Genomic DNA, 24,645 nt, shown 5'->3' with positions numbered 1-24,645 from the left:
TTAGCTCCACGTTTGATGAAGCTGCGTCTGATAACATTCTGCCCCAAACATTTGAGGAAGAAGTAATAGTCACTATTTTGAAACCCACCAAGAATGAGACTTCTTGTGCACTATCATTCAAAAAAATACAAGCAATGAAAATACTTGCACAGATTGCAGCAAATATATTTCTCTCCCTCATGCCAGTTCTAGCCATTCTAGATCCGATGGGTCTCATGCTGGGTAGGTGGACACAACCTGGCAAATATTGTATCTTGAGAACGATCACGTGGACCTGGATCATCTGGACCCCAACTCTTTGGAATGGTATTCTAGGGCTGAACTGCTGTGTCATATGTGTTCGTTGGTCTATGCTGCAGATCATAGCAGTATAAGACAATTTCATGCAATAATGTCAAATTGAATTTCCTTGATAGCTGCACCAATCTCTGGCCCTTTGTAGTGGTGGGAAATTCTGAGTGAAGCTGAACTAATTCTAAGTACCCCAACTATTTCCTCACACTTTGTTAATTTGGTAATGTTTTTAACGTCTGTTGTCTTTATTCTAATACACACGGATTGCATCACCCATGGCTCTGATGTAACTTGGGTTAAGTCAAAGGACAATCACGAAGTCAACTGTCAGAATTTGCTAGCAAAATGTTTCCATCTGAATCCCAATTGGACTGTTCCTGCACACTTCCAATTCAGTACTTTCACCTACTTTGTGCCTGGTGGCAGCTGCCCAGGCAATCATGAAACAGAAATAATAATGTGTTACATAATTCCATTTTCTTTTATAACTGAGAAGTGTTTTAGGGAGAACAATCTATTTAGAAAAAATAGCAACACATGAACTATCATTGTTTTAGGTCTGGAAAAGTATTGTCAATCCACAGCCATGGAGCTTTTACGTTTCATGTCGTTGTTCGAAGTACGAAGTATTGTAACAGTTTCATTTCAATATCTGGACTATTGGGTTATAGTTTGTCTTTATACGCAAGGCATGTGATCTTAATAGTTAATTTTCTTTGACAATTATTAATTGTGGGTTTGTAATGCGCTAGAACCGACTCCTGAAGGAGTATGTCTGCGCAGTAGACCGCTGGGGAACCCGTCCTGGCTTTCCCTGTGAGATGGTCCCTACTGGGTATCTCCAAGGTGAAACCAGGCATCCCCGGCGTATGTGGGGGGGCCGTTGTGGAGATGAGGAAAGCTAATGCCCAGAGTTGCCGAGTGTGATCCCTGGTTAGAGTAGGCACCGAGGTGAGAATTATCGAGTCTGCTGACCATGGTCCACGACCCTGCCGCCTCGGGACTTGAACCCTGGCCCGGGCCGTCCTCTGCTCTCGGGTCTGCCGCCTCTAACCAGTGAGCCACACCACTCAACATGCAAATGTAACCATCTTCTTTCAAGATCAGTGTTATGTGAACAGTAGGTAAAAGAAAAGTAGAGTGCATTTTTGAATGAGATGTTTCTTTATGTTATCAATGGAAAGAAAAAGTAATGGTGCTGTACAGAAGAAAGTAGGAAAATGAGAAATATGGCTTTAAATGGCAGGAGAGATGTAGTAATTGGAGTAAAAGTAAGACTCGTGAGAGAGAGAGAGGAGAATGGGGCTCAATAAAGGAGGGACAACAATGTTACTTAGGCTGATATATAGGGTTTCTTGGATGGGGTGGGGATAGTTCAGCTGACAAGTTGGCCTTCTGTCATAACCAGACAATCTAGTTAGGGTCGCATCGTAGGAATACGCTTTTATTATGGTAATGTATTTTATATACTTGCCTGTATTCATTGGTTTTTTTCACAACATATTTTTATTGTTGACAGTAAACACTGTACAAGGATCATACAAAGCACCCAATGTATGTAAATAGGGTGACACATATGAGAGTCAACATTTTCAGTAATAATACAGGATTCATTGCACAATAAGATGCAAGGAAAATTGTAAACAAAGAAAAGAAAATGAAATGAAAAACAACTGTGTCACATTGCCTTTGGTTAACAAATATAACAATCCTGAATATAGAGAGAGTTTTCACCACACACAGTCACATTGAATAAAAGCACTACACAAATACCGAATGACTAATGTCATAACAACTGTTCGTCAGTGTGAGACGGGGGGGAAGAGGTTCCAGATATAATCCCCTGTAGTCAGGCTACCTTTTCAAATTTTGTAGTGTTTACGGGGGCATCCCCTCGCTTCAAAGACTGGGAGTTCCAGGCCCATACAGAAGTCCAGACCCTTTCTCCACACCCCAAGCGACGGTGGAGACTCATCTTTCCAGACCCGGGCGATATCTCGCTTTGCCAGTGTGAGACCTAGAAATAGGAGGTGGCGCTTGAATCTATTCCCCCCGATGTCCTCCGTAATATGAAGCATAGCTAACCACGGTGAGGCTGCAATGTCCCACCCCAGAACCTCCGACAGGCACGTGAACACCACCTTCCAGAATCTTGACAGTGTTGGATAGGACCAGACAGAATGCAGGAAGGTACCTTCCATGGATTTACAGTGTAAGCAATGCAGGGACGCGCTGCGCCCAGCACGCCACAGCATGAGTCTTGTAAAATAAGCTCTGTGTAAATATTTAAACTGAATAAGACGTAGACTGGCTGTAATTGCTGGGCTGCGTGGGGATTCTAAAGCCTCCACCCAGCCATCTTCCTCTAATGGGCCGAGGTCCTGTTGCCATGTCTCCCTAGTTTTGTGTAGGGTAGTAGGAGTATTGTTGATAAGTGTGCGATATATTTTAGTTATTTTATGGTCCCCCAAGTCGCCCATAAACACCTTGGCCTCAAGGGGGTTGAATTCAGGAATCTCTGTTAGATGAGATATGCATGGGGTAAAGGCATGCGGGAACTGGAGATAGCGGTAGAATTGGGTGCAAGGCATATTGTATTCTCTTTGTAGATCAAGAAAGTACTTGAGAGTGCAGTCACGCATAACTTCCCCCATTGGCCTCCCAGCCCCGAAAGCCAGACAGCTGCGCCAGCTGTGGTAATTGTCCGTTGGAGCCCCAACTTCCAAATCCTGAAGACCGTGACTGTAGCTGGTGGTAACTCTCGAAGCAGCGCCACTGAATAAAGAACCATGTGGAGAGCATTATCTCCCAGTAGCCAACGTTCCACAGCATAGGCCGGGTCCTCGCCGCTTCCGTACCACCAATCACTGAGGACAAGTAGGAGAGAGGCCATGTAATATGCCTGAATGCCGGGAGTGGCTATGCCGCCAGAGTGGGTAGATTGGAAGCAGGTCCTCATGGCCACTCGCGATGCACTACCCTCCCATAGAAAACGGGCCAGAATAGCATTCAATTGGCGAAACCATGTTGGTTTTATTGGATAGGGATGGTTCTGTAATTGGTAGAGAAGACGAGGCAGGGAGATCATTTTAAAAATAGCGGACCTACCAAAGAGAGATATGGGTAGATGAGACCAGACTTGTGTCTGGTCGCCTACTTGTGTCCATAGGGGGATAGGTTTTTGCTCCACGTCAATGCCTGAGATGATGAGAGATATACTCCCAGATACTTGAAGCCATCTGGAACCATCACTACTTCCCGCGACCAGTCACCCAGCCGATCTTCACCTTGCAGCTACCACACAAAGGACTTCTCCATGTTCATATAGAGGCCAGATGTTTTGCCAAAGATCTACTTAATGCGGAGAAGGCATGGACCAGACCGGTCAAGGTCCTTGAGGAAAAACAAGACATCATCCGCGTAGAGCGCTATGCAGTCGGCTATGCCCGACGCCCATTCGAAACCGCGCAGCTGCGCTTCTATACGTATTCAAGCCACAAGCCGCCCCATAGCAAGATCGAAAAGACCTATGCCTGATGAGGAAACTCCTGGAAACTGAGTCGACCACTCAGACTGAGGCAGTTATGTCAGTGCGGATAAGGCTCAGCAATCGGGGACCGATATTCAGACAATCGAGCAAGGCGAACAGATACGTCCAGCTGAGGAAATTAAAGGCCTTGTTTATGTCTGCCAACAGAAGCGTGGCAGGGGTATCAAGTTTACTAACCGTGGCGATAGCATTATGGGCACGTCTGGTATTGTGGCGTGTGGCACGGTTCGGCATAAATCCTGCCTGATCTGGGTGGATCAGCTCTGTAACATATGGGACAAGACGGTTTGCAATCACCTTGCCAGAAGCTTAGCTTCCACATTGAGTAAAGAAATCGGGCGATAGGACGAATAGTGTTCAGGCAGACGACCCGGCTTCAGGAACACGACTATCTCTGCATGCTGGCAATATGGCGGAAGACCACCACTCTCCCAGGTAACCTCCAGCGCCGCCAGGTAACTGTATTCATTGTTTTAGCACGATGGTAAAAATCTACCATCCTTTTACTCTGTTAGTCCTTACAATCATTTATATCTGTTACTATCTAGTGGTTGTTTCAGCACACCTATTTTACACTAGAATGATGCTGGTTCAATAAATGCTTATTGAAAAACGTCCCCACCGTTTATTCCGTGTATCTCTCTGAGACAAAGTGAGCATGATTGACTGAGCGACAAGTAGCACTGTTTGCACGATACCTGATGGGACAGGGTTGTCATGTTCGATAGTTGCCAATTACTATTCTCTCCTTGGTAAGAGGGGTTTCTAGTGGCACTGTGAGCTAGCTGGTATACAGGCTAACATACCCAGTAGGGGTGTCTAGAATCAGTCTGACACCAATCCTACAGTGTATGTTGTTTAACCCCGCAGATCCTATATAGGTTTATAGGAACTACACTACAGTCTGTGATATAGAGGATTGCCTAAATTAAAATGGTAATACCACATCCATTACTTTATATTCATTCCAATGACATTACCAGGTAAATCATGGGTACCCAAAAACATTTCTTCAGGGGCCAAACCGTACAGAGCAGGGTGTACCTGAGGGTCGCAACTCGAGAGAGACAGGGTGGAATAGGAAATTATGGGGACATAAAAGAAACACACACTTTTTTTTAAACATTATGAGAAAATACTTAGCTTCAAATCTTTTTGGACATTTTGCAGCAGCCTATCTCAAACTATGTGTATCCCATACATTTTCTAATTTTGTAGCCTATATTATACTGTGTGTAAAAAAAAAAATAACACGACTTTCATATTCATAGCACTACAGACACAAGATGAGATCCAATGCCATTATAAATACGCATCACTTTTCCCCAGTGCACCAACCAGGATTTAAGTCAGTGATCTTCCAGTTACATACAGATATCTGAAGTTTGTAGTGATGAGCTGAGCTTTCCCACTGAAACTATGCATTTGCATTTCCTCATATTAAAGGGTTGCCACGTTTAAGCCTACTCATGTGTAACATTGCCATGTTTGCATTGTGCCTACTTGTGACATTTTCATATTTTAAGTGTGACGCTTCATCATAAAATGTATTGGCCTAAAGCAAAGAAACAGCCATAATGGAAAAAAGTATTACCCTCTGTAGTATATTCAATTACATTCAAGCATTAGAATTGCTATATGGAGTACCAGCAACATACCAGCAGTAAAATGATGCCAGAGATGCTAACATAAAGCTAACTGATTGCTCAAATGTTCACAGGCTTACAATTTCCATGTGTGAGGGGCTCAACCACGACAGGACATTTCTTTGCACTCTCTTGCCTGTACTGCTGAATTTATATGAAAATAAAAATGATGGCAGGTGCCACAATGCAAATAGAAACTCACTCACCAACCCAAACGTGTTATACCCTTGTTCACCATTACCATACTGCTTTCTATGCCTAACCACAATCCACTCAACTCACCTTTCACCCTTGAGTAAGCTTTCCTTGTGGACAGTGAAAGCTTAAGTGGCAGCAGAAACAAAGACCTGAAGAGTATAACAACTGTTCGCCTGCAACATTATTTTCTTTCTTTTCTGATTCTGGGATTTGTTTCTTTAGTCTTCAGCTTGTTCTATGAAAAAAGGAGCGCCCTGCATAGAATCACCAAACGACGCAGCTTTGCAACAGGAAAAAAAATGGAGTTCGAGCAGCTTTATTTCTATGCTGCGGTTTACAGATTCCCCGGGGAAGGTCAGTGGGCCGCAAGAAAAGGTCTGTCAGGCGCCAGCGACCGCCGGGCCGTACACTGAATATGACTGAAGTAAATGGTTCAGACAGAGACTTAATATGCTTGTGAAATTCAAATGGGGCATAATCAACTTATGGCTCTTGGTAAAATCTATCTTGCCTTGAATCATGGTGGGATGTGGTGCCAGACATAGAACATTATTATTACTTAGCAGCACAGCTGCAGTGGATTGCTAAATGATTAATGGACCCCACAACATTTTGCTAAGAATACTCCTCGAATAACTCAATCAATCAATCAGTGACACTTATAAAGCGCGCTACATACCCGTAGGGTCTCAAGGCGCTGGGGGGGGGGGGGGGGGGGGGGGGGAGGGGGGGTGCCGCTACTGCTCGAACAGCCAGGTCTTCAGCTTCTTCCTGAAGGAGAGGTGGTCTTGGGTCAGGCGCAGGTCGGGAGGGAGGGAGTTCCAGGTCTTGGCGGCCAGGTAGGAGAAGGACCTTCCTCCTGTAGTCGCTCTTCGGATGCGGGGGACGGCGGCGAGGGCGTGGTTGGCTGATCGGAGGTGGCGTTTGGGAGCGTAGAAGTTGACTCGGCTGTTGAGGTAGCTCGGGCCTTGGTCGTGTAGGGCTTTGTGTGCGTGGGTGAGGAGGCGGAAGGTGATTCTCTTGTTGACGGGGAGCCAGTGAAGGTCTCTCAGATGTCCGGAGATGTGGCTGGTTCGTGGGATGTCGAGGATGAGTCTGGCTGAGGCGTTCTGGATCCGCTGGAGTCTCTTCTGGAGCTTGGCGGTGGTACCGGCGTAGAGGGCGTTGCCGTAGTCCAGTCGGCTGGTGACGAGGGCCTGGGTGACGGTCTTCCTGGTCTCGGTGGGGATCCACCAGAAGATCTTCCGCAGCATGCGTAGGATGTTGAAGCACGCCGAGGAGACGTTGTTGACTTGCCTGGTCATGGAGAGGGAGGAGTCCAGGATGAAGCCCAGGTTGCGTGCATGGTCTGTCGGTTTGGGTGCGGTGCCCAGGGCGGGAGGCCACCAGGAGTCGTCCCAGGCGGAGGGTGAGGAGCCCAGGATGAGGACCTCCGTCTTGTCCGAGTTCAGTTTCAGGCGGCTGGTCGTCATCCACTCGGCTACCTCTTTCATCCCTTCGTGCAGGTTGGCTCTGGCGGCGGCGGGGTCGTTGGTCAGGGAGAGGATCAGCTGGGTGTCGTCGGCGTAGGAGATTATGCTGAGGTTGTGTTTGCGTACGATGGCCGCGAGGGGGCTCATGTAGACGTTGAAGAGGGTGGGGCTCAGAGATGATCCTTGGGGGGACGCCGCAGATGACTTCGGAGGCCTCTGACTTGTACGGTGGTAGGCGGACCCTCTGTGTTCTTCCGTCGAGGAAGGAGATGATCCATTCCAGCGCCTTGTCCTGGATTCCGATGTTGCTGAGGCGCCGTACTAGGGTGCGGTGGCAGACCGTGTCGAATGCCGCGGAGAGGTCTAGGAGGATGAGGGCCGCTGTTTCTCCATTGTCCATCAGGGCTCGGATGTCATCGGTGGCGGCGATGAGGGCGGTCTCGGTGCTGTGATTGGCTCGGAAGCCGGACTGTGAGGGGTCGAGGGATCCGTTCGTCTCGAGGAAGGCGGCCATCTGCTTGTTGACGGTCTTCTCGATGACTTTGGCTGGAAACGGGAGGAGCGAGATGGGGCGGTAATTCTTGAGGTCGGTGGGGTCCGCTGTTGGTTTCTTGAGTAGAGCGCTGAGTTCGGCGTGTTTCCAGCTCTCAGGGAAGATGGTGGTGTCGAAGGATGTGTTGATGATGTCTCGCAGGTGGGGTGCGATGACAGCGTCGGCCTTGTTGAAGATGTGGTGAGGGCAGGGGTCGGTCGGTGATCCGGAGTGGATGGAGTTCATCGTGCGGATGGTGTCTTCGGTGCTGATCGGGGTCCAGGCGTGGAGGGTGGTGGTGGGGGGTGGTTGTTCGGTCATGGTGTGCGTTGGTTGGTTGTTGAAGCTGTTGTGTATGTCCGCGATCTTGTTGTGGAAGTATGAAGCGAGGGAGTTGCAGAGGTCTTGCGATGGGGTGATGTCGTTGTTTCCTGCGCTGGGGTTGGAAAGCTCTTTCACGATGTTGAAGAGTTCCTTGCAGTTGTGTGCGTTGTTGTCCAACCGGTCCTTGAATGCTGTTTTCTTGGCGGCGCGGATCAGCTGGTGGTGTTTCCGGGTGGCAAGTTTGAAGGAGGTTCTGTTGTCCGGTGTCGGTTCCCTTCTCCAGACTTTCTCGAGGGCTCGGCAGTTCTTCTTGGAGCTCTTGAGTTCGTCGGTGAACCAAGGGGCCTTCTTGCTGCCGGGTCTGCTAGGCGGGGTCCTCAGTGGGGCGAGTTCGTCCGCGCAGTTGCTGATCCACTTTGTGAGGTTGTCGGCGGCCTGGCTGGGGTTCGCTGAGCTGGCAGGAGGGTGCTGGCTCAGGGAGGTGGCGAGCTGGTCTGCTGTGATCTTGTTCCAGCTTCTGCGGGCGGCCTGTTGCTGGTGTTGGTGGGTCGTCGTTCTCTTGAAGGTGAAGTGGACGCAGCTGTGGTCCGTCCATTGAAGCTCTGTGGCGTGGCTGAAGTCGATGTCGATGTCCCCACTGTAATGGAAAGCCAGAACCTACATACATGGGAACAGGTATGACTGCATACATCAAGTGACCTGTACATCCATAGGACGCCTATTCCATTCTCACACTTTGTAACCTCCTACAATATTTCAAATGGGCATTTCTAGACACACAGGAAATTACTGAAACTGGTATAAGACCTGCTTGTGGGGCACAGAAATGATGGAACCCTCTGAGAACAAAATTATGCACAACATATTGCTCATGGGTAATGGACGGATGGGTGTTTTTATACAAACAAATGCAGTAGGAAACCAAAGGTTCCTCGCCCTCGCCACAGTCCCCCACACCTGAAGAGTGACCTCCGACGGCAGATCGTTCTCCCACCTCGCCGCCAAGACCTGGAACACCCTACGGCAGACCCAAGACCTGCTGACCTTCAGAAGACTCCTCAGTAGCAGCTTCCTCTCCCTCACCCCCCAGCGCCTTGAGACCCTCATGGGTAAGTAGTGCGCTTTACAAATGCTTGATTGATTGATTGATTGAAGGTGACCTTGTGGGTCTCAGTGGGATCTGGTCCAGAGACGTGGTGAGAGATTTGGACACCAAGAGTGGAGCATAATATTAAATTGTGCTCCCAAAATATCCTGAAATGTAAGATTTAAATACTTGCAATATAACATTTTTCACAGAACGTAACTTACCCCTATCGTAGCTTACCCCTATGAAGATTGGGGCGATTATTCCACAGACAAGCCGCCCGTATGGTGTAGGGGGGTAGGTTTATTTCATGTTGTGAGACTGTCCCCGCACCTACTGAATTATTCGCAGGATATTATGAGGCTGACTGAAAATGTTATGGGGAGGTCAAACATGCCTGGTCTAGAACATGCATGCTGGACCTCACCACTACACTGGAAAGGAAAGTTTGTTTCAAATGCATACGTTTGGCATTAGTACGAGGAAAAAACATAATGCAAAGCATTGGAAGGTCACGAGTTTCGTTCAAGTGGAAACATAGAGGAGAGAAGTAGTGCACCGGGCTAAAATCAAAATTGTGTTGTGTGAATGGAGAGAATAAGTAAGTAATGGAAGTAGAAAACCAGTTCAGGGCTGGAAAACATAACTTGTTTACTGGAGGACAAGGATAACAGCCTCACATCTCCTCTGGAATCCTGTGTTCTGTGTACCTTAATGGCAGTGTCGGCCTTGTATGGCGGGCAAACGGAAAGAAATGGGGAAGGGAGAGTAACAAAATGGATAGAGAAAGGTTCGTAATGTGGAGAGACACAAAAGGCAAAATGATACAGGAGGGTGAAGAGTGACAAAAGGAAGTAAAAGAAGGGGAATAGGCAATAAAGAGAGAAAAAAGGAAACGTAGAGGGGGCAGGAAAAGAATGCTAAAAGGTGTAGAGAGATGGAGGCGGGTAACAGAAGAAATTAGGGAGAAGTGATGAATGAGAGGACAAGACGAGTGGACACTGGAAAAGCTAGCAAACGTCATAACTGGAAAGAAAAGGTGAGGAGGGAGACAGGAAAAAGAATGACGAAGGAAGTATGAGAGGAGAGGAGAGGAAGGCTGGAGACAGTGTCAAACGTTTCATGATCTGCGAGAACAAAGGAAGGATGGATAGAACGTCTAATGAGCTAGGCATATGCATGTGAGGTACTATCCATCCTTACCTAGTTTAAAGGTTGTGGCTAAAGGAATTCCACCAGTGGATATTCCTTTGGTTTTAGTGATGTCTCCAGACACAAAAGGACTTTCAGTTACTGACTGCTGATAGGCAATAAATGGGACACAAAAAAATATAACATTATGTCTAGTGCAAGCCACCAAGAAGTGCAAGGATGAAAGAGAAGTGAGCGAGTCAGACAGAAGAAAGGACGACTGGAGAAAAAGGGAAGGTTTGCTAGATAAAAATAAAACACCAAGTAGATATACAAAATGAAAGGAGGAATTAAATGTATTTATTTATTTATGGTCTTGTAGCGCGCCTGAATCAGCCCCGAAGGGGTATCTCTGCGCGTAGCTTCTGCAAGAGTGAGCCAAATTGTGGTGGTGGTGAGATAGAGAGAATGGCCGGATTATTATTGTGCGAACAAGTGAGTCTTTAGTTTTTTCCTGAAGGAAAAGAGGTTAGTGATCAGCCTCAGTTGAGGTGGAAGAGAGTTCCACAGCATGGGGCCTTTGTGGGAGGGTGCTCGCCCCCCCTGCCTGGCTTTAGTGACTTTGGGTACTTGCAGCAGCATAGTGTTGCTGGAACGCAGAGCACGTCCAGGGGAATAGGGAAGAAAGATCTCTTTTAGGTATTTGGGACCCGACCCATATATGCACTTGTGCATGATACAGCAGATTTTGAAGTCTATTCGTTGTTGCACCGGGAGCCAATGAAGGTGGGAAAGAAGGGGACGAGAGGGGGTGCGGGGAGGGGCATTCAGGATGAGTCTTGCTGCAGTGTTCTGCACTACCTGCAGTTTACGTAGTTGTTCCTGGTTGGCGGAAGTGAGTAGACTATTACAGTAGTCCACTCGTCCAAGAACTAATGCCTGTACCAGTGTCTTCCTATGGGTGTTGGGTAGGAAAGGGAAGATACGCCGTAGAAGACCTATTGTACGGAAGCATGTTCCCGTAACCTGACTGACATGATCTTTCATGATCAGGGCTTGGTCCAGGCGCACTCCCAGATTTTTAATGGTAAGTTTGGGCACTGGGACAGGTCCTAGCTCGAGTGGCCACCAATCTGGCGACCAGAGCCTGGTGGCCCCTCCAAACAACATGACTTCCGTCTTGGACACATTGCATTGGAGGAAGTTCCGGGCCATCCAACCCGCCACCGCTCTCATTCCATCTTGGAAGGATTTCAAGACTGCAGGTGTTATGGTCTGAAAGGGGAACAACAGCTGAGTGTCGTCAGCGTAGGAGATTGGAAAGAACCCATATGATCTAATAATCTCTGCCAAAGGGGCCACATATACGTTGAATAACGTGGGGCTCAGACATGAGCCCTGTGGTACACCCTTGGTAAGCTTCCTGCAGACAGATTTATGGGAGCCCAGTTTGACCCCTTGCTGTCTGTCTGCAAGAAAGCTTTCAAGCCACGCAAGGGCGGTCCCTTTTACTCCCACTGCCTTCAGACGGTCGAGGAGGATTTTGTGCGACACCGTGTCGAAGGCGGCGGACAAATCCAATAGCACCAGAATCACTGAGCTCCCCCTGTCAAGTGACATTCTGTTGTTATCTGTCACTGAGAGGAGGGCTGATTCGGTGCTATGGTTGGGCCTGAAACCAGATTGCGAGTGGTCCAGGCCGCCCGCTGCCTCGATGTAGCTGGACAGGTGTGTATTGACATGCTTCTCGTCCATCTTGCTGTAATAAGGCAGAAGGGAGATGGGACGGAGGTTGGAGAGCTCCGTCCACGGGAGCGCCGCATTCTTGCGGATGGGGTTCACTACTGCGTTTTTCCACTCAGCTGGTACTTTTCCCTCTTTTAGAGACTGATTGATTACATCCTGAATGTGGGGGGCTAGCAGGGTACGGAGGGAAGTTAGAGTCTTAACAGGAATAAGGTCATTCGGTGATCCAGATTTTACTTGGGTCATTATTGTGTAAAGCTCTTCAGTATTGACAGGAGGGAATGTAATTAGTGTGGAATTGGTGTTTTTATTTGGGGAGGGGACATTCAGGATATCACTATTAGGTTGGGATACAAGAATTTTTTCATAGATGGCTTCTATTTTGTTCTCGAAGTATGATGAAACTTCTTCACATAGACTTTGTGAGAAGTCATCTGGGCTTATACAAGCCATGGGTTTTGTAAAAGTTTCACGGATCCTATACAATTCTTTAGGAGAATTACCGGCTTCTATGAGTTGTTGAGCGATACTGTTTTTACGGGCAGCTTTGATATGTTTGTAATAGTTGTTTTGCGCTGCACGATGTGCCTTTTTGTTCTCCTCAGAGTGTGATTTCCTCCATCTTTTCTCTATCCTCCTGCATTCTTGCTTCTCTTTCCTAAGAGCCTCGGTGTACCATTTTTCCTGTTTGGCTACGGGGTGCTGTTTAAAAGTTTTCAGAGGGGCAATTTTATCCTCGGCTACGGTGAGAGATTGCTGGAGCCTAGTAAGCTTGTGTTCTACTTCTTCAGCATCACTGATCTCAGGTTTTTCCCACACCTTTTGTAGCATCTCCAGTGTAAGTTTGTGCCACTGTCTGCGTGTGGTGGGGGGTAGAAGTTTCTTATGGGGACCTACGTTAGCTTTAAAGATAGTAAATTTTAATAAGAAATGATCTGACCAATTGACTTGGGCGGGTTTATGACACAGTATGTTATCAAAGTTGGTGTAAATCAGGTCAATACAATGTCCACCTTCATGAGTGGGATCCTGATTTTTTTGTGTCAAACCGATGGTATCCATGTCAATAGACAGGCTTTTTGCTCCTATGGAGTCAGGTTGGTCAGTATGAATATTAAAATCTCCAAGAAGGAGAAAGTCCTCATTGGCCCGTAAATGAGGGCCTAACATCTCTAACAGAGATGTGGAAAAGGTGGGACCTGGAAGGGGTGGTCTGTATACGAGCGCGCCTTTACTGGTCTTTCTGTTTGAGGAAATAATTCGGAAAACCATATAACCATTAAATACATGAGAGACAGAAAAATAACTTAAGAAAGGGACAACAGGGGGTCACAGGAGTGGAGGAATTGTAGACTGACAGGGAAAAATAGGAAATGAGAAAGGGGTGAAAGAATTACGGTAAATGAGAGACACCAATTCGAGGAAAATGTAGAGAACAAGAGATAGAAAGGAGAAGACCTAGAAAGAGGGGCACAAAAGTGAGAGGTACATTGAGAGATATACACAGTAATTATGAAAGGGATATGGAGTCATCAATAAAGAAAGTCAGAGGGGGAGGTAGAAAAGTTGGTGTTACAGATCAATAGAAATACAGAAGCCAAGAAAATCAGGCAGAACGTAGCACTTAGTGACAGTGGAGGTGAAATTGTAGAACAGAAAAAGGGGTAAGATAAGTGGTGTACATATTTATTTTTTTGAGAGAGGACACTGGCATAGATGATATGCAGGAGATTCATTAAAAGGCTGCATTTAGAGTGAAATGTTCTAGCTTTTCCAAATTCAAATCATGTCTCAGCCCACAATACAAAAAAAGACATCAAGTTCCAAGCCATAAGCAATCCCCAAAACATCACTTCCAAGGAAGCTCCTAAGTGACAAACAACCAAGAGAGCAAGCCTTGTACAACTCTGATGTGTACAACAGTGGATGCCTGCTTCAGCTGCCTTAGGGAGTTTGATAGGCAAATAAGGGGGGGGGGGCAGCTACACAGGATCCAAAGATGATCAAGAAAGTCAGTGGTTCAAGGATAAGCAGGAACTTCAGGGACAATATAGTGAAGCGAGATTGAACTTCAGTGACCTGCTGATTATTAAGAGACTCAGGTGCCTACGTTGAGCAGGAGCTTCGGGGATCTATGTCCTGAGTAGGAGCCACTGAGAACAATTACACTGAGCAAGAACATTGTGTACCTGAGGGTGATCAGGAGACTCAGGGAACTGACGCCTGGGGAGAAGCAGGAACATCGGGGACATGTGCGTAAGCAACTGCTTCAAGAAGATGAAGGTGAATTGGAGCATCAGGGAAAGGATAAATGGAAAATAGGGGCAAACGAGGATCGAAAGAGAACAGTAAAGGGTTTATGGCAGGGCAGCAAAAATGTATTTACTAGCTAAAGTAACATGATCAAGGGGTATGAGGGAGAGACGGAATACGCGAAATCTATGTGTGAGAACATCGAAGAATCCATAAAATAAAGTATTGTGTGGAGGCTACAAAAAATGAACTTGTGAGATAAAGTCACAGATCATAGTTAAGTCATGTGCCTCCAGTGTATCACCACATGGTGTGCATGGTGGAACCCGATTTATGATCATCAACTACAGTTAAATACCACCACTTATTAGGCGCCAGATTCCAAGACACCAAGCTTACCTCCCGTCTCTCGACGAGGGTCCTAAGTATCCGACTGCATTTGCTTCTGTCTTGCTCTCGACTCCAAAGTGCTGCAAAACTGAAGTCTGCGAGAGCCAATCGAAAAGCTACTCTCTCATGACTGAGTGGTGATGGAGGCGTTGCGAGAAATGGTTGGGCGTGCGTACGGCATAATACGGCCTGCAATTGGCCTGTAAAGATAAAAACCCGCCCTGAAAAAGATGACTTTTCCACCAGGAAATGACAGCCCCATTCGCCCCGGAAGACAAATCACAACTTCCGCGGAAAATACAGCCCCAGCCACTTTAAGGCCGCTTCCCCATGAGTATTGAACGTGTTATTCCAGGCTGCGTTCGAGGGCAGCGCTACGTCCCATCAGGGGCGGAGCCCATTTGGCGTCCCTAGCAACGAGGCATATCACGTGAGAGGCACGTCAGTTCCCTGAAGTCTTTTTTACCTGAACAGGTTCTCTTTTCTTCGTCCCCCAGCTTTGTACCTGGCGCTCGTTCCCAGTTCGGTGTTTTGTTGCAGCTACCCCGTCATTCAGTGTTTTATTGCAGCACCCCCTCATTCATTCTGATCTCCTATGACTTGTGCTATGGAGGCCGACTGGCTGTTACCAAGTGACCCGACTTGCCTCTTTCACTGTGTAGTCTCGACGTATTCGTGACTGCCTGCAGGGACATTTTAACGATTTTAGGGGCCCTGGGCCCGGCCAACCGTATTTTTCTCTGTTCGGATCAGCTTGGAATTTTTGATCCAATTTCAACTCATGATGTATGAAGCTAGCTCTATATTTACTATATCAATGTAAGGTGTAGTGTGCACTAGGGCTTTAAGTGGGATGAAAAAACTGGGGGGGGGAGGGGAGGCTCTGAAAGGGGCGTGGCCAATTTATTTAACGGCGTGGCTTACCACAGTAAGTTAAAAATCTTAGTATAGTGTGCCGCCCGACTTGTTTTTTAGGTCTCGCCTGAGACAATGGGCTTGCGCATTGCTGGCGAGATTATAGGGGAAAAGAAAAGCCTACCAAAGAGCTTTAAAAATGCAGTTTATGGCCAGTGCATGTGAGGCATTCGAGCGCGAAGCTGGCATCTGGACTGCTTTCGCCAGCGCGCGCTCGGCCTCACTTCCTGCTCCCCCTCTTACTTTCGTTATCGCTCACACCCCATATGCTCGTTCCCTCCCACCCTTCCTTTGATGCCAGAGGGCTTTGGAATGCGGTTTATGGCCAGTGCATGTGCCTCACCACTTGCTCCCCCGCCCCCCTCTCAGACTTAAAAAGCTGCCGCTCCCCCGCCTCCCCCCATCAGACGTGAAAGGAATGCACTCCCTGCTATCTTGTTCTTTTAGCCATGCATTAGCTAAAGCTCACCAGTGGGCCTTTTGCCCCTCACTAAAAGCTCCTCTCCTCACGTCTTTTTCTCGCTCTCGCACCCACGCTCTTTCTATTACTCCTTGCTCTAACTCCACCCTCCAACTCCAACTCCATCCTCAACTCCAACTCCACCCTCCAACTCCAGCTCCACCCTCCAACTCCACCCTCCAACTCCACCCTTCAACTGCAGCCTCCAACTCCACCCTCCAACCTCCAACTCTACCCTCCAACTCCACCCTCCAACTCCACCGTCCCAACTCCACCCTCCCAACTCCACCCTCCAACTCCACTTTCCAACTCCACCCTCCAAACTCCACCCTCCAACTCCACCCTCCAACTCCACCCTCCAACTCCACCCCCACCCTCCAACTCCACCCTCCAACTCTAACTCCACCCTCCAACTCCAAATCCACCCTCCAACTCCACTCTCCAACTCCACCCTCCAACTCCACCGTTCAACTGCACCCTCCAACCCCACCCTCCAACCCACCCTCCAACTCCACCCTCCAACTCCAACTCCTCCCTCCAACTCCACCCTCCAACTCCACCCTCACCCTCCAACTCAACCCTCCAACTCCAACTCAACCCTCCAACTCCAAGTCCACCCTCCAACACCAACTCCACACTCCAACTCCACTCTCCAACTCCACCCTCCAACTCCACCCTCCAACTCAACCCTCCAACTCCAAGTCCACCCTCCAACACCAACTCCACACTCCACTCTCCAACTCCACCCTCGAACTCCAACCTCGAACTCCAACCTCCAAATCCACCCTCCAACTCCACCCTCCAACTCCACCCTCCAACTCCACCCTCCAACTCCACCCTCCAACTCCAACTCCACCCTCCAACTCCTCCCTTCAACTGCAACTCCACCCTCCAACTCCAAACTCCAACTCTACTCTCCAAATACACTCTCCAACTCCACCCTCCAACTCCACCCTCCAACTCCACCCTCCAACTCCACACTCCAACTCCACCCTCCATCTCCACCCTCCAACTCCACCCTCCAACTCCTCCCTCCAACTCCACCCTCCAACTCCACTCTCCATCACTCAGAAACACCACCACATCACTCAGGGGCACCACCACATCACTCAGGGGCACCACTCAGGGGCACCACCACATCACTCAGGGACACCACCACATCACTCAGGGACACCACCACATCACTCAGGGACACCACCACATCACTCAGGGACACCGCCACATCACTCGGGGACACCACCACATCACTCAGGGGCACCACCACATCACTCAGGGGCACCACCACATCACTCGGGGACACCACCACATCACTCGGGGACACCACCACATCACTCTGGGACACCACCACATCATTCTGGGACACCACCACATCACTCTAATACACCACCACATCACTCTAATACACCACCACATCACTCAGCCCAACCACATCATCACTCAGCACCACAACAGCACTGTCCATGCTTGCTACCAACAAGCATTGCCATAGCCAATAGGACTCGCATTAGGAAAGTGTAAGCTATTGGCTTTGTGAATAACGATGCAATAAATTTATATAGTTTCAAAGCCAACACATATGAAGAAAAAACTCCAACTCCAACTCCACCCTCCAACACCAACACCAACTCCACACTCCAACTCCAACTCCACTCTCCAACTCCACTCTCCAACTCCAACTCCACCCTCCAACTCCAACTCCAACTCCACCCTCCAACTCCACCCTCCAACTCCACCCTCCAACTCCACCCTCCAACTCCACACTCCAACTCCACACTCCAACTTCCAACTCCACTCTCCATCACTCAGAAACTCCACCACATCACTCAGGGACACCAGCACATCACTCATGGGCACCACCACATCACTCAGGGGCACCACTCAGGGGCACCACCACATCACTCAGGTACACCGCCACATCACTCGGGGACGCCACCACATCACTCAGGGGCACCACCACATCACTCAGGGGCACCCCCACATCACTTGGGGACACCACCACATCACTCGGGGACACCAGTACATCACTCTGGGACACCACCACATCATTCTGGGACACCACCACATCACTCTAATACACCACCACATCACTCTAATACACCACCACATCACTCAGCCCAACCACATCATCACTCAGCACCACAACAGCACTGTCCTTGCTTGCTACCAACAAGTTGTGCCATAGCCAATAGGACTCGCATTAGGAAAATGTAAGCTATTGGCTTTGTGAATAACAATGCTATTAATTTATATTGTTTCAAAGCCAACACATATTAAGAAAAAACTCCAACTCCACACTCCAACTCCACTCTCCAACTCCACTCTCCAACTCCACCCTCCAACTCCACCCTCCAACTCCAACTCCACCCTCCTACTCTAACTCCACCCTCCAACTCCAACTCCACCCTCCAATTCTACCCTTCAACTCCACCCTCCAACTCCAATTCTACCCTCCAACTCCACCCTCCAACCCCACCCTCCAACCCCACCCTCCAACTCCACCCTCCAACTCCACCCTCCAAATCCACCCTCCAACACCACCCTCCATATCCACCCTCCAACACCAACTCCACTCTCCAACTCCACTCTCCAACTCCACTCTCCAACTCCACCCTCCAACTCCACCCTCCAACTCCACCCTCCAACTCCAACCTCCAACTCCAACCTCCAAATCCACCCTCCAACTCCACCCTCCAACTCCAACTCCACCCTCCGACTCCACCCTCCACCTCCACCCTCCACCTCCACCCTACAACTCCACCCTCCAACTCCAACTCCACCCTCCAACTCCACCCTCCAACTCCACCCTCCAACTCCACCCTTCAACTCGAACTCCAGCCTCCAACTCCACCCTCCAACTCCACCCTCCAACTCCACCCTCCAACTCCTCCCTCCAACTCCACCCTCCAACTCCACTCTCCATCACTCAGAAACTCCACCACATCACTCAGGGACACCACAACAACAGGCAGGGGCACCACCACATCCCTCAGGGGCACCACTCAGGGGCACCACCACATCACTCAGGGACACCGCCACATCACTCGGGGACACCACCACATCACTCAGGGGCACCACCACATCACTCAGGGGCACCACCACATCACTCAGGGGCACCACCACATCACTAGGGGACACCACCACATCACTCGGGGACACCAGTACATCACTCTGGGACACCACCACATCATTCTGGGACACCACCACATCATTCTGGGACACCACCACATCACTCTAATACACCACCACATCACTCAGCCCAACCACATCATCACTCAGCACCACAACAGCACTGTCCTTGCTTGCTACCAACAAGCATTGCCATAGCCAATCGGACTCGCATTAGGAAAGTGTAAGCTATTGGCTTTGTGAATAACAATGCTATTAATTTATATCGTTTCAAAGCCAACACATATTAAGAAAAAACTCCAACTCCAACTCCACACTCCAACTCCAACTCCACTCTCCAACTCCACTCTCCAACTCCACCCTCCAACTCCAACTCCACTCTCCAACTCCACCCTCCAACTCCAACTCCACCCTCCAACTCCACCCTCCAACCCCACCCTCTAACTCCACCCTCGAACTCTACCCTCCAACTCCAGCTCCACCCTCCAACTTAACTCCACCCTCCAACTCCAACTCCACCCTCCAACTCCAACTCCACCCTCCAACTCCACCCTCCAACTCCACCCTCCAGCTTCAACTCCACCCTCCAATTCTACCCTTCAACTCCACCCTCCAACTCCAATTCCACCCTCCAACTCCACCCTACAACTCCAACTCCACCCTCCAACCCCACCCTCCAACTCCACCCTCCAACTCCACCCTCCAACTCCACACTCCAACTCCACCCTCCAACTCTACCCTCCAACTCCACCCTCCAAATCCACCCTCCAACCCCACCCTCCAAATCCACACTCCAACTCCACCCTCCAACTCCACCCTCCAACTCCAACTCCACCCTCCAACTCCACTTTCCATCTCCACCCTCCAACTTCAACTCCCCCCTCCAACTCCACCCTCCAACTCCACCCTCCAACTCCACCCTTTAATTCCACCCTCCAAATCCACCTCCACCCTCCAACTCCACCCTCCAACTCCACCCTCCAACTCCACCCTCCAAATCCACCCTCCAACTCCACCCTCCAAATCCACCGTCCAATTCCAACCTCCAAATCCACCCTCCAACTCCACCCTTCAACTCCACCCTCCAACTCCAACTCCACCCTCCAACTCCACCCTTCAACTCCTACTCCACCCTCCATGTCCACCCTCCAACTCCACCCTCCAACTCCAAACCCACCCTCCAACTCCACCCTCCAACTCCAACTCCACCCTCCAACTCCACCCTCCAACCCCACCCTCTAACTCCACCCTCGAACTCTACCCTCCAACTCCAGCTCCACCCTCCAACTTAACTCCACCCTCCAACTCCAACTCCACCCTCCAACTCCACCCTCCAACTCCACCTGCCAAATCCACCCTCCAAATCCATCCTCCAACTCCAACTCCACCCTCCAACTCCACCCTCCAACTCCATCTCCACCCTCCAACTCCACCCTCCAACTCCACCCTCCATCACTCAGGAACACCACCACATCACTCAGGAACACCACCACATCACTCAGGGGCAACACCACATCACTCAGGGGCACCACCACATCACTCAGGGACACCACCACATCACTCGGGGACACCACCATATCACTAAGGGGCACCACCACATCACTCAGGGGCACCACCACATCACTCGGGGACACCACCACATAATTCGGGGACACCACCACATCACTCGGGGACACCACCACATCACTCGGGGACCAGTAGCGGCTGGTGACATTTGAAAGTGGTGTGGCGTAAAATGATAATCATACATACATAATGAATTTTGTAGTGGCACTGACATATTTTTGGTAAGGTGAACTCACTTTGAGCGTTTATACTCAATTTATAGAAAATATGAACGCAAAATTGTCCAGAAATATCTGCCACGCTGTGTGTATGCATCTTTTTTTATCCTTTTCAGAGGCCATGTTTCATATAATACAAGCAGTTACTAGAGTGGCAACCTTGCATGAACCATATCGATCAATAAAATGCTAGTGTAGCAGCAAGCAAGATTGGGGGGCCCGCCTAGCTAGCCTAGTAGCAACATTTGAAAAAAAAACGATACCTCTAATCACCAGTCTCTTCTCTTTGTGTGTGACTTTACATCTTGTACATTTGCAATTTTTTCTGTTTGTATCTTTTAACACATGTAATAATCCTTAGTCCTTATGTTTTGCAACTAGTTCTTATGTAAAGCACTCAGTCTCTACCTGCTGGCAAACCTGCCCGATGTAATGCGATGGCACTGCTGGTAATATTGCACCGTAATCTTTTCAGAAGTGGTCACTGTTACAAAACTATTACAAGCAGTTCAGGATGATTTAAATTGAACACAAGTACCTCGTATTACAGGAAAGTGGGAGTCCCCAGGTACACAAGACTTATAAGCAGTATAATGAAAAATTCCACCATAGCAGAAGGCCAGCAGATACACAGTTTAGTTAAGAAGGTGCACAAAAACCTTGAAAACTACAAACAGGCAAAGCAAACGGCTGCCATTGTAACTTCTAATACACTAGTTTATTTACATTTCGAAACAGTTTTAATGCGGGTTTTTGCAGCTTATTTCTTAAATCTGTTCTTTTTTCTGACTACAAAAGATCAGTTGTGTCTTTCTTCCTTCAAATGCAGGAAAACCTGCAACGTATTATTGATGTGGATATTGATGGTATTTATTTAGTGCACCAATGCCCAAAGGCGTCTTGGCGCTGACGTATATCAGATGAAGAAATTAAATAAAAATTAGACTTGTATAGTGCTGTACTACCCTGGGGTGTTTAGGCGCTACAGCTCTGGAAACCGATCACTGCCAGAAACGGACCGCTTCAGCGATCAGAGAAGAACTACAGCTCTGGCTGTTCTGGGGGGCATCGGGTTCAGAGCCTGGCAGTGCAAGTGCTGAAGCTCCTGCCCCCCCCCCCCACCCTCATCCCCCCGTAACCCTCAGTAAGATCTTTTGACTTTGGGTGCTAACAGATTTCGAGCTAACAACGATCGAAGTGATCTACTGGGGGGTGGGGGGGGTACCCTAGGAAGGATTGTTTCCTATACTTACACCCCACATCATGCAGCGCCTTGAAGACCATGCATAGGGCCTTAGTATAGCAAAGTTGAACTGCATCGATCTGTCCGCTTATCTGAAAGCAAGGTCACAAGTTATCTATGTTCCCAAGGAGACGGCTTCTAATTTGCATTTTCTAGCCCAATCTGCCACGTTTCCCTGATCTATACATGACCAGCTACTGCACTCACAAGTTTTCTGACGTTCTGGCACGTCGAACTGCATTAAAAATACAATGAATATAAATATAAAAAACGTACCTTGGCTTAATGGCTTCGTTCCCGCGCTGACTCCCGACTCGAGTCCCGAGACTGCTCCCGCCGTCCTGGATTTTGAATGTGGGCTCTCGTCATTGAAGGCTGCAGGCAGCCTCCCTCCCTTCCATGGCAGCCGGCGCTGATTGGTTCGGCCGGCTGCCCTAACTACGTCATTTCTCATAGTCTGCCTCCTGCAGAACGGAGAGTGGGAGGAGGCTTGGGGGAGCGGCTTGCCCACTGTTGCTAATACTGTCTGTTTGGACAGCCTCTCAGGCTGTCCAAACAGTCCGTATTCACAACAGTGGGCAAGCCACTCCCCCCTGCCCTGAGGCTCGAGAAACCAGGAAGTTCGGCTGACTGCTTTCTCGCCGTGCGAGAAGGGCAGGCAGAAACAAATGGTAGTTATTAATAAATAACTACCATTTGTTTCTGCCTTCTTCTCGCACGGCGAGAAAACAGGTGGGGCGGCGCCCAAACGCCCCCATGGGAGAACCGCCGCTGTTAGGGACACCACCACATCACTCAGGGACACCACCACATCACTCTGGGAACACCACCACATCACTCTGGGAACACCACCACAATACTCAGGGACACCACCACATCACTCGGTGACACCACCACTTCACTCGGGGACACCACCACATCACTCGGGGACACCACCTCATCACTCTAATACACCACCACATCACTCTAATACACCACCACATCACTCAGCCCAACCACATCATCACTCAGCACCACAACAGCACTGCCCTTGCTTGCTACCAACAAGCATTGCCATAGCCAATAGGACTCGCATTAGGAAAGTGTAAGCTATTGGCTTTGTGAATAACAATGCTATTAATTTATATATTTTCAAAGCCAACACATATTAAAAAAATGTGTCATTTACAATACCAATAGCTCACACTTTCCTAATGCGAGACCTATTGCATTGCAAATGCTTGTTTGCTGTTTCTGTCATTTCCTCCAGATATGATACAACAGGTCAGTACTACTGGCTTGGTCAATTGTTGTTGTATAAGTTAAATAAGCAGCAACTATGGCTTGTATGTAATATTGATAAAGCTTCCAATTAAAGCCCTGGTGACACCACAACAATGTTGCTGCTCCTGAGTTTCATGACGTCATTCCATAACTTCTCCACTAGTGAGAAGTAAGCAGAGTAAGCACCCTCACATCGATGTGCCTGCTGTTACTGCAGTCCGGAAAATAACGGACAGTCTGTACCAGGGCACAAAACAGAGCCCGATGGAGATCCATTTCGAGGCCCCCTTTAAAAAACTGCCGGTGCTCAGCACTGGTGAGATCCGGACCACTTAAAGCCCTGTTGTGCACAGAGTCCAGTGGATCCCCAAAGGTAGGCAGAGATTAAAGTAGATAATACTTTACTCTCTATTAATTGTAGTGTTGCCGAGCAGTCAGGCTTTATCAGAGAGTAGTGTTAAGCATTTGTTGTACACACTCAGATGAGAAATTATATCACACACTCAAAGACTGAACTCAGACCAATTTGTTTGTATAAAAATATTATTTAGTTGTATTTTATTTCCAGAACCAAACCAGACCTGGTGCAGGTAAGTAAAATAATACTTTCCAAAACAACACAGTTGAATGCAATTTATGTACCTGTTTTATATACAGGTAGGTCAATTATTTAGAAACAGTTCTGATTACTTTTCAGTTACTTTGCAGGTACTGTATGATTACTTTTCAAATTAATTTTCAGATTACTTTTCTTACTCAGTGTGATATGCTAGATATCACACTGTGATATTTCCTAGATAAAATGTAAGGAACCTAAGACACCGTTTTTTAGGTACCCATACAAAACACCCTCCACACTTAAATGTTTTTCACAGGAAAGCAGTCAATGCAATCCTATAGAGGAAAATAGGGTTATCGTTTTGCAGGTAAGTAAAGGGTCTTGAGGGGTGATTGCCTGGTGCTGAGGCCCAATGTTATCCAACGGGTCATAGGGGGCCTCTAGTTGGTGGCTGCTCACGAGCAGGCCACAAGGTTGAGGGAGAAAAGCTCCTGGACGTAAGCTCAACGCAAAGGGGGATCCAAGTTAGCACACAAAGTGCACCCAGAGCGGCACTAGGGAGGCTGGGTGCAGGGTGCTGTTTTGGCGTTGGGTGCCCTGTCAATGGGAGTTGCTGGTTTTGGATTTTGGCTTCAGGCTCGGTCCATGAAGTCTTCCTGAAAGAACCAACAA

At 48.5% G+C, this 24,645-nt stretch overlaps 1 protein-coding gene across 1 annotated transcript in view; it reads right to left on the bottom strand.

Annotated features, from left to right (window-relative positions):
• The window catches only part of VPS13B (vacuolar protein sorting 13 homolog B), a 2,999,480-nt gene extending 2,984,746 nt beyond the window's left edge, over positions 1-14,734 (bottom strand). The window contains exon 1 of the mRNA XM_086966051.1: positions 14,633-14,734. The gene's annotated coding sequence lies outside the window, so the exon portion shown is untranslated. The remainder of the gene's footprint in view (positions 1-14,632) is intronic.
• Between the last annotated feature and the right edge of the window lie 9,911 nt (positions 14,735-24,645).

Source organism: Lissotriton vulgaris, chromosome 4_1, assembly GCF_964263255.1.
Source record: "Lissotriton vulgaris chromosome 4_1, aLisVul1.2, whole genome shotgun sequence".
In the NCBI taxonomy this organism is placed as follows: Eukaryota; Metazoa; Chordata; class Amphibia; order Caudata; family Salamandridae; genus Lissotriton; species Lissotriton vulgaris.
Note: the sequence above shows the minus strand (reverse complement) of the source record. Positions and strands in the feature narration are given on the sequence as shown.